Genomic DNA, 11,818 nt, shown 5'->3' with positions numbered 1-11,818 from the left:
AACAAGGAAATCCAGTCAAAACTTCTCCTTGTACTTGAAAAAAGGAAACACTTAGAAGAGAATAAAGGTTATATTGGCCCTTCTAAGTGTTTCAGTGATGTCCATATACTGCTGATTTTGCAAACAATGATAGTAAAAGCAGCAATGGTTTAAAGAGCCTGTTCACCAATGCTAGAAGTCTAGCAAACAAGATAGGGGAGTTGGAAGCCCTAATGAGTAAGGAGAATTATGACTTAGTGGGTATTGTTGAATCCTGGCTTTGTTCTTCACATGACTGGGCTGTCAATATTCCTGGGTATACTCTCTTCCGTAAAGACAGAGTCAAACAAAAGGGTGGTGGTGTCTGTCTGTATGTGAGAAGTGATCTAAAAGTGAATGTGAAAGACGAAATTGCGAATGGAACAAGCGATGAGGTTGAGGCATTATGGGTGGACTTGAATGTGGGGTTGAATAAGACACAATTATATTATAAGTATTGGAGACTGCTATAGCCCCCCTCCAGTGATAAGGGAGAAATAGAAAACCAACTACTAGCACAAATAGAAAAAGCAGCAAAAAGTGGAAGTGTTTTAATCATGGGAGATTTCAACTACCCTGACATTGACTGGAGTAATGGCACTACAGGAACAGCAAAAGCGAGGAAATTTGTTAAATTAATACAAGATAATTTTATGGTACAGTTTATAGAAGTCCCAACTAGAAACGATACTCTGCTGGACCTAGTTCTTTCTAACAATGCAGAGTTTATAACAAATGTGCAAATAAAGGAGAATCTTGGTAGCAGTGACCATAATAAAGTTTCATTTAACCTCCCAACCGCTAACCCCTTACTTTTTCGTCCCAAAAAATTTTGCTACTTTCGATAACCCCGTACTTTTTCGCCTATATTAAAATCCCACTTACCTGGTCCCGCTGTGCTCATCCAGCGCTAAGATGGGCTCTGTCCTGGCAGCACTGTGGGAAAGAAAGTTCGTGGAAGTGTCAGGGGCCTCCTTCTCCAAATGATTTATGGAGCGAGTAATGAGTTTTCACAGCTTTACTGCCACTTTGTTCTCATCTGAGTTCTGTCATAAATCGTAAAGACATCAGTTTAACTCTTGACCACCCTGAATGTGCAGGATAGATAGAAATTCGTAGGGAGAGTAACTACAAGGGCACAGAATGACCTTGAAGAGAGACAGCAAGTAACATGTTTTTTGAAAACATGGCCTAAACCACGTCATTTGTTTTTTTTTATTCTATAGCGTTCATCATCATGATTGTGATCGCATTGGTCCGTATTGGCGAGGGTCAAGGTGAAGGTCATCCTCCTGTTGCAGATATCTCTGGGATCCGAAACCTGTTTGGCGTTTGTGTTTATTCATTTATGTGCCAGCATTCTCTGCCTTCTCTAATCACACCTGTGTCCAGGAAAAAACACATAACCGGACTCGTCTTGTTGGACTACATACTGGTTCTTTCATTTTATAGCCTGCTTTGCTTCACGGCTATCTTCTGCTTCTCCTCCGGAGCACTCATGGATATGTACACTCTAAACTTCAGCGGGTGTAGGTCTTTCGTGCCTCCAGTGATTGGCTACTTTCTAGGACTTTTCCCCGTATTTACTATCAGCACCAACTTTCCCATCATTGCAGTCACTTTGCGCAATAACTGGAAGACACTCTTTCACCGTGAAGGAGGGACATACCCATGGCTTGTAGATCGTATTGTCTTTCCATTAATCACACTGGTACCCCCCATCATTGTGGCATTCTGTACCAACCACCTTGAAATACTGGTTAGCGTTACAGGTGCATATGCTGGCAATGGTATCCAGTATGTTATCCCAGCTTTCCTTGTGGCCTGCAGCCGTAAAGACTCTGCCCTTGTGTATGGACCAGGACTCTCTAACAAGCACAGGTCCCCTTTTAAACAAAAGGGCTGGGTTTGGTTTGTCCTCCTTTGGGCACTATCATGTTTTATATATGTAACAGCCAACATAATCCTGACTGATGTTAACCTATAGATATCGGATACTGTGCACACACCATGGACAAGGCTGTGCAGGACACAGTAGTGGATCTCCGGTTTATGGCTGTCAATTCAGCAGCCTGTCCCTGATATGGTTTTAAAGCCGATAAAGCTATGGGGCTGGCCCCCATTTTTGCTGGACATTGATTTGTTGATCGTGTTGGTGTAATGACCGTAAACAGTCTGTAACATCATCCATTGCCAGAAATCACGGATGGTTAACTCTTTCATAATCAATCTTTCTGTGCCTTTTCCTTCACTATGTTAATATCGCTTATGAAAGCACTGCCAGTCCTTTGCTTGTCCTTATATCACTGGCTTGCGATGGACATTAAATTGCCTCAGTTTACAAAAAGGGAACTCTTACATGTTTAGTGCCTTTTTAGCATGGCACACAGGTACACTTGTTGTTTAATATGAAGAGTTGTCTGGATTTCATGATGTGTATAAAAAGTGCTTTCCAAAGATCCTCACTGATCTGTCTGTGTAAAGATCAGCTTTGATCTGCGTGCAATGTTAAACTAAATAAAATTAGGATGTCTGGCATTCAGTTGGTTTGTTTAGTTGAGGGAAAGCTTTTGTTACCCAAGAAAAACACCACCCATTCACATCATGTTCCCAGTGGAAACTGATTACAAATGCTGCTGGTTCTGATTAGATTTCTCCCCGCCCCCCCTCCTAACTCCCTCCAGCAGGAGAGGTGATTTATGAGTACATTATTCTTTGGCTTGATGAAATCTGTACGTGACATGGCTTTGCTTGTGTTGTACACTATGCTTGTGTATCTTCATACATGCCCTACACTGTAAGATTGAGGGTACCCTAAGGGTGAATGTCTGTTAAAGACATTGACGTTTAAAGGAAACTTTACTTGCATTGCAAATCCTGAATAAGCATGCTGTATGGGAGAATAAAACTAAAAAACTTTGTAAATTACTTGAGGAAATCAATGTTTTCCTCTGCACTTTTGTGCACATCCTGCTATGCTGCTAAGAGGCCACTCCAAGCTGCCGCTAGAGGGAGTCCTTGGAAGACTGAAGAAAGCCTCAACATTAGCTTTTTATTTTGTCTTTTGTATAAGTGACCATGACAAATAAAGAACTTGAATAAAAACCAGTGTTTGATTCTAAATAGCAAAAATGGTAACCAGAGAAAACTTTGATTTTCTCCATGACAGGTTCATTTTGAAATGATTCCCTTTGCTGTGTTTTTGGTATTGTATCAGTGTGTCTCAACTATAGTTGGAAATGACAGATTCACCTCTCCCTAAAAAACATTACCTTTTGTGGGTTTCTGGGTGGTGGAGTTAGGAAAAACTACTTTGTATATTAAATATTTAACTTTCAGAGAAAGGAACGCTATTCTGTAATATATGCATTCTCTCTAAATCTCTAAATAAAGAAAATGGGAACAACTAAAATACGAGTGTATCTTTATTAAAAGTGTGTTCTGAAATGTGTTGGGTAACCAAGAACGTGATTTTTTCATTTATTTATAATATTTATATATATATATATATATATATATATATATATACACACTGTTGTCTTAAACCTTAACTCCATACATAGTGAAACCTAACCATTACTAATGTCTAGGGGTTTGACAAATGAATGTGAACCCCACCTGTGTTCTAGGGGGGAGAAAAACAAACCGTTAATAATGTTTTGTTTGAGTAATCAGAAATCTAATAGATGTCTTATCAGACGACTACAGAGCACTAATCATTTGTATTTTTTTTAACTGAAGCATCCATAACAGCCCAATTATTTTCTGTTTATGCATTGAATGCTGTTCGACCTCATTCACACTATGGCTCTGATTTATTAAAACACTCCCAAGCCCAGAGAAGATTGATTATATTAGAACTTGGGTGATCCAGCAAACCTGAAATGTATTTCTTAAAATCTATTACAATTTTATGGCAAATGTTTTCAATCCTGGACCAGATTCCAGATTTGTTTATTCACCCAGGTTCTCCAATAACAGTCCATCTTCTCCAGTCTTGGAGCTGTTTAATAAATCAGTCACTATCAGAAATGGTTTTAAATAAAATTGGTCTCCGGGTAAAAATATCAATTAGGAGGTTTAACAAACAGCATTACAGTTTAATACACCACTGCCATTCTGTCAATTGGGCCCCTGGAGAAGATGGGAGCTCTGGGCAATTGTCCCATTTGCCCTACACCAAAAACAGCCCTGGTCACATGCTGAAACATATCAGCCTGAAATTTCCTATTCAAAAGTTAAATAGAAGGCAAGGCATTCAGAGATAATAATGATACTGTTATAAAACAAGAATCATTCTGTTACACACAAGGACAAGGTCAGGCAAGATAAAGAGGTTTCAAGCAATAAAAGAAGCCTGATATCAGGTAACTTAGATATGAAGACAAGAAGGTAACATCTTGCAATTGTGATGATATTCTCTACACATTGCAGACGAATCAAATGTCTTTTTTAAGGAATATTGGACCTTTCTATATTTTTTCTAAATCACCGTTTTCAAAAACTGAATATTGATTCAGTTCTAAAGTCTACAATCGAAATCATGAATTCAAAATTAAAACCTAAAATTTATTCTAAAGATTCTGACCCACCGCTACTTTATTAACGATGTAAAAACAACCAGGGTACAACAATATTTTTTCACCAAATGGCTCCTTCATGCCGGACATGCTCAGTCATGCACAGAAGGATCGCCCGGGAGGCTTTGTGTGTATGCTAAAGTGAAAATTCTGAGTTTAGGTACGCTTTAATTTCGTCACAGATCAAAGTCTAATACAGTGGTATCAATAACTACAGCATTAGAATGTTGCAGTCGGATAGAGCAGAGCAAGAAAATGTTTTCCCCTGCATGCATCATCTGGGATAAGGCAAAGTTACTTGACTGGAGCTTGTTTAAAGTATTGCACTTTTTCTACACATTGGCCCTGATTTATTAAAGGTCTCTAAGACTGAATAGATTATTAGATTTAAGAATGAACCTGGGTGATCTAGCAAATCTGAAATAGATCTAAATAGATTTTCCTAAGAAAATCTTTCATAGGAAATCCATTCCAGGTTTGCGGGATCCCCCAGGTTCTCCCATAATAGTCTATCTTCTCCAGTCTTGGAAAGCCTTAATACATCAGGCCCATTGTGTTACAATGGATATTTCTTTTAGTTATAATGGTGAAAATGTTCTAATACAATTTGAATATTGAACAAGTGGTTAGTACATTGAACACTTGATTGCTAGCATTGATTTCAATTGATTGTTATATTGATTATAAATACCATTAATATAAAATTGCATGGAGTATTCCTAGCATTAAAATCTGAGATTTATCTGAATGAAGACATTGTGGTTCCTATGACCTGCTATACAATGCTTTGCTATCATCTGTAATCTCTGGATGTTAGATTCTAATGAATAATTTAAAATTAACCTATAACATATTAATGCTATATGATAAATAACATTTTACATATACAACCAATGAACCTGGATAACAAAGTTTCTGTTTTATGTATTAAAGGGTTAAAGGATGATTTAATATAGATACCTCTGTACTTTCTGAGTAAACAGATTTAACCTTTGTTCGATGAGTCAGCTGTCTGTGGACTGAAGTTCTTGTGTATGATATGTGTATGTATTACATACAATCTATACCCAGTCAGTACATGCTTATTATTGCACATGGCAAAGCGGAATAAAGTTGTAAAAGAAAAGAGACACAAGAGGCAGGCTGCAGAGCACAGAGTCAATTTTATTTCAGGACGATATATTGAGAATCATGGTGTTATTCATAACATGTTTTTCAATGCTAGCAGTGGACAAAAGGTAACATATCTTCCAACACAGGGTATTTCAGAATGGTGGGACAATGGAACTCTCCCAATATGGATAACAGCACAAAGACAGGTAAAGAAGTCTATTTAGTTTTACATGTGTATAAATATTGGTGTAAAAACGTGCCTATCCATTCTATATATGCATAGCTCATGTGTCATATACATACAGAATGGATAGAACTGGGAGCTTTTTTGCCTACTATAGCTTTGTTCTGCATTTTTCAAACAGGTATGTGTTGTTATGCACTTTGCCATGCAATGTGTTTGGTAGCCTATTTATTTAGATTGACCGCCCAATGAACTACAGAAATGTGGAGTATGCTGCACTTCAGAGCATTGCAATGGATGGAAGTAGGTTGGTGCACGTAGCGCTGCATTGTTTTGGTGAGGTACATATGAGGTGCCATGTGGGAAAGAGATCCTAGAACACAACCACAAGGTGCAAGGTGAAGCCACTTTATATAACAAAAGTTACACCAATTCAATGTTTATCAGCAATATAACATTTAAAGTGTTTGTAGTGTTGGATGAACTAGAGAAAAGAAAAGTTAAACCCTTTCATTTCTGTTTGCCAGGGGGATTCACTCTTTTATGAATTTTTTATTAATTTTTTTTATGAATCTTTTATTAATTATTCCTCTAATTCAGCTGTATTTTCACTCACAGCTATTAAATCGCTATGCATTGCTTGTTTCAATACATTTTAGGCCTAAAATGTATTCTGCCACCTAGTGGCCAATTATCAAAAGTGTAAAGCAGTCACAATAGTAAATGCTATATCTTCCAAAGAACAAAAGGGTGCAACTAGGTCACATTTGGAAAGATTTCTTCTTTACTTACAAAAAATGACTTGAAAGGAGTTTTAACTGCTTTATTAAACAAAATGAATGAACAAAATTTATTCTTTTACATACCCTCTTAAGAAAAAGGGGTAAATAGGATAATTTTGTATGTGCCGTGAAAATACTATGTAAGTAGTGACTATTCAAAATCATTTTTTTTTCTAGATTTAGTTTTGCAATAAAACATTGTCGCTTGCTTAAAAAACTGTATTGTGCTTTATAGGCTATATCTCAATTTGTTTAAATGCTTTCTTTCCAGATTCGACAAAATATGGTTTGCCCGAGGTCATTTTCCAGGCAACAGTTGGGTTGGCTGCTGTAGTGGGATTTCTCTTTTTAGTATTTGTCATTACCACAATAAGCATATCTGTTAAGAGACACAAGAAACAAAAGAGGTGAGAACATTGGCATAAACAGAACATATATACTTTATGTTTATGTTACCATGGTGGGTAATAAATAGGAAAACTGTATAATGAAATATTACTGAGTTATCCAAATCAAAAATAAGTGATGTAAAAAGAAAAAGAACATGAAAATAAAGTCAAGGAAATTTAAAGATAACTTACCTGTACCAGGTAGATAACCATAGCTGGTAACAATATTAATTATTACGTTATTGATAACATTAATGATGTATTCACAGAATAAATTGTATATAAGATACAAAAAGAGGCTTGACATTGGTCCAACACGGTGGAATTCATACATGTTGTATTAAATTATATACAGTGTGTGAATAAAATATAATATATATAATGTATCTGTATAAGTCTATTTTCACTTTTACAACACCTTTTATTTTTGCAGAGCAATGAATTCCAATAGTACCATGACGCTGGAAGAGAGAAATTAACAACTGAAAAGTTCCATACAGCCTTTATGGACCTGCTGTGATTCTACTAAGCAATTCGACTCTACTAAACTATGACTATAGTGGATGATGAATAGTGTCTTCAAACTGGATTCGATTTTATGTGCTCAACATACAAATCAAAAACAATGCTGGATAAAATGTTAACAATTTCCACATAACAAACACTCTGACTTCCATCCACTAAAAAAACATATATGCAATAATCACAAAGCAGCAACATGATGTGGAAATAAAATGAAGACTATATTTATGAATAAAAACATATCAGTATTTATCAGGTTTGTTTTTAACTTCAAACTAAAAAAAATAAATTCACATAAAGTAGGTTTAAACTACAAAAAAGTCTGCATTTCAGTATGGCTGTACATGTACTCACTTCAGTGGCATCTAAAGTAGTTTCAATGAGCAAGACTAAGCCTACATTTACCGGAGATACAGGGCTAGCGTTGTTTTACTCAAGGATTAGGAATCAAGACTGCAGATTTTAAAAGCAGTGTAACAACTGGCAAGCGACAGGACAGTTTTAATTAGGAAGAATTGGCCAGATTGTACTAGAGATATAAGGCATGGGTAAGTATTTACCTTTAGGATATAAAAGTGACAGACTGAAAATAGTATAGCTCAGCTGTGCCTACATTTTCTAGTAGCATAAAAGGTTTAAAGAATAAGACTATAGGGAAATGTATTACTAATTAATATTAAGTCACAGGGTATAAACAGATGTGTTTAAAAGTTTTAAAATAGTCTAGTTTGGGGACATTTTTTATGATCAAGACTAGATGATACTACAAGACTCCACTACCCAATGTACTAGAGACATAGGGCACAGACAGATCCCACCATAATTAAGAGACCACTGATAATAAAGCAGTGTAAAAATTGATCAACAACACGATAGTCACAAGAAGCAACATTAAGCTGAAATGTACTACAGACACGTTTTTCTAAATGACTCAGAAGACAGCAGTTAAAAAAAATTTCAGTGGTTGGACCGTTTTATTGAGTAAGGCTACATTGTAATGTACAGACAAAAGCCACAGATAAGCATTTTTACAAAAGAATTAAAAGCATGTGTTAGAGTTGTGAAATTTATCACAGGATGCAGAGTTTTTATTCAGGGAGAACAGGCATAACTAGTTTTTGCTCAACTTTTATTTTGAAAAGTATGGCTCAGTGAATATGAGCAATATAACATGAAATGAAATTGGTGCATGCAAATATACAAACCATTTGTGGTGTATACATAAATGAAGCTTTAGGCACTGCACACCTAAAGCTGAAAAAGAAATAAAAATTACCCTTGCATTAGGGCTTTCTGTACACTACATAAATGCTGATTTTATTATATTTAGGGTAGCAATAAAAAGAACTTAGCATACCTTAACCCTCAGTTCTGTAGGCTTTCTTCCCTTTTGTGATAATAGAAGACAACGACTTTATTCTTTGCAGCACCAACTGGTTAAATTGAAACCAGATTAACACCCCAAGGTCCACTGAGACACTAAAGCCAATAATTAAAGTATTATTGACTGTCGACAACACAATGCTTGTTTTTGGTGACTTTGCTTTGGAATACACACTGCTTTGCACATGGTTCATTTGGGATCACAGAATATGAAAATTCAAATCATCCCATGGTAAATTAACTTAAGACTGCAACTTTCTAATTTTACTCCTTGGCTACAAGCATATGGGGAATACAGTAACAAGAAACTTCATGATACTTCTTTTTCAATTCATCATTATCAATAAATAGAGAAACTGTTTGTGTAAGAATTGCACCTTAATGGATGTGGCTTTTCAGAGACAATAGTTTGAAAACTGCAAAATACACAATCCCTTTGATAGCATTGTAGTTCTAACACTGCAGCAAAACAAGATATTTAAAGGCATTATTCAAATTAAAAAAAATCTTTATAAAAAAAAAATATATTTTTAGCAGCTAAAATAAACATTAGTCATCAAGTGCTTGTTATTTCTGCTAATTTTTGTAGCTATGCGCAGCCCTTCCATTACACTGTGCTGACTTCTTCTTATTTTATAATGAATTAAACTTGCATTCTTTGTGAAGAGGAACACAGCGCCATCTGGTGGATCAAATAAGAACGATACCCTCTAGTAAACTATCTGTACATTCACTCATGTTTACTTTTTGTTTAGGCACATTCACAGATCTTTAGTTATTCATTTGCCCAATACAGTTTGTACAAAGCTCTAAAAAGCACTATCAGTAAATTTTTCACTATGTGGAATTTGCATTTTTCTGTCTCAGCAAGGCCCCAAAACATAATATGGTCTTTTTTTAAGGAGTGACTGATATTTACTGAAATATTCCCTGGTGCAGAATCAGTTATTGCCATTGGAACACATGGACCTAGAAGATTCTTTACCAGAGAATGAATAGTGTATTTATGCCCCTGGTTTAAAAATGGAGATTAAGTAGTGGCAGTCAGCAAGCCCACCCACATTTCTAGTAAGTCTCCCTATGTTACAGGGATTTATTTTGCTATATGTCCATTCAACTTTCTCCCTATGTAGCCTTACATCTTCACAAACAGGGTAATTTGGGTGCAAGACATTCTAGTTCCTTGTATGAACCCTGTGTAATCTACTGCCATTTGTTGCAATACACTGGATGCTGGGGAGCCCTCCATGAGCTGTATGCCACAGTAAAAGTAATTTCACACTGCCCCGACTTTGGCACAGATTTTTCGGGGTTAAAAAGTTGTCTTATACACCGGAAAATACGGTACATCAAAATAATAACTTACCAGGTTTTCATTGGATTTTTAAGTTATGATTTAATGCCATTAAAAGGTCAGAATGTCATCCTTATAGGTTGGATGGAAAAAGATACGCAGCTACTGAGATACATACTTTGTGAGCAAAAACAACAATACATAATGAGAAAATGGTAATTACCAAAAGTCACAAAATATACAATTGGGTTTATTTACCAAAACAAAAAATTAACATAGTAAAGTAAATGTTAATAGTTACCTAATAAGATGAAATTATATTTTCATGTAAATACCCAGGCATGTGCATGGAGATTTGAAAAAAAGTATAACTGCTTGCAAGTCAACTCCTTTAGTAAATCTGTAATGCCCGGGCCAGTGCCAGTGCTCACTAAACGTCAGTTCTGCAATCTGACTCCGCACTCTTCACCTATAGCAAGCCCCTGATCAGCCTCAGGAGGCTAGTTGTGCCATCCCAGTACATGGTTGACCCCAGGACTTCTGTGCACAAAGGGTGGCATCTTGGAAAGGACTGACAGAGGATCAGGAGCCCACAAAAAATGCAGTACAAAACGAGCCAAGAAGAAGCAAGTCCAGGAAAGGGCAGACATCTAACTTCACGACCTCAAAAAAAAAATCAACACGATGGCCCTGATTTATTAAAGCTCTCTAAGGCTGGAGAGGATACACTTTCATCAGTGAAACTGGGTGATCCAGTAAACCTGGAATGGATTTCTTCAACGTAATTTGCTATTTGATAGCAAATGTTTTGAATCCTAGACCAGATCCATTCCAGGTTTGCTGGATCACCCAGGTTCACTAATGAAAGTGGATCCTCTCCAGCCTTGGAGAATTTTAATGAATCAGGTCCCATGTTGGAAAGGACTATATGGTGGATTTACATTCTTGAATGACAACACTAACTAGTATACATCAGCTGAAATGCAAAATTGTCACTGACACTGCTTACTGCTATACGATAAAGCTTGTACATTCACCCTGCAGTCCATAAGGATCAAGCAGTGGAGTGACACCACTGGTTCTTCATAGGCATACATTTAGTGACAGGAAGAACATTACTAGAAAAACATGAACGCAGCCCCCACATCTAGGGACTAGTAAGCTGCAATATATTTAATTTTGTTTTGAATGTTAGATATACTCTGGGAATCCCTATTTGCTTTGGTTACACTAAATGCAGAAATGGTTTTAAATAAAATTGGTCTCCGGGTAAAAATATCAATTAGGAGGTTTAACAAACAGCATTACAGTTTAATACACCACTGCCATTCTGTCAGTTGGGCCCCTGGAGAAGATGGGAGCTCTGGGCAATTGTCCCATTTGCCCTACACCAAAAACAGCCCTGGTCACATCCTGAAACATATCAGCCTGAAATTTCCTATTCAAAAGTTAAATAGAAGGCAAGGCATTCAGAGATAATAATGATACTGTTATAAAACAAGAATCATTCTGTTACACACAAGGACAAGGTCAGGCAAGATAAAGAGGTTTCA

The 11,818-nt window shown here is 36.5% G+C and overlaps 1 pseudogene; it reads left to right on the top strand.

Annotated features, from left to right (window-relative positions):
* The first annotated feature begins 1,213 nt into the window (after positions 1 to 1,213).
* Positions 1,214 to 3,430, top strand: LOC140344849 (transmembrane protein 104 pseudogene; annotated as a pseudogene).
* The last annotated feature ends 8,388 nt before the right edge of the window (positions 3,431 to 11,818 follow it).

The sequence above is a fragment of the Pyxicephalus adspersus genome, unplaced genomic scaffold (assembly GCF_032062135.1).
Source record: "Pyxicephalus adspersus unplaced genomic scaffold, UCB_Pads_2.0 Sca78, whole genome shotgun sequence".
Lineage (NCBI taxonomy): Eukaryota > Metazoa > Chordata > Amphibia > Anura > Pyxicephalidae > Pyxicephalus > Pyxicephalus adspersus.
The sequence above is the reverse complement of the archived record's forward strand: the minus strand, read 5'-3'. Positions and strand labels throughout refer to the sequence as shown.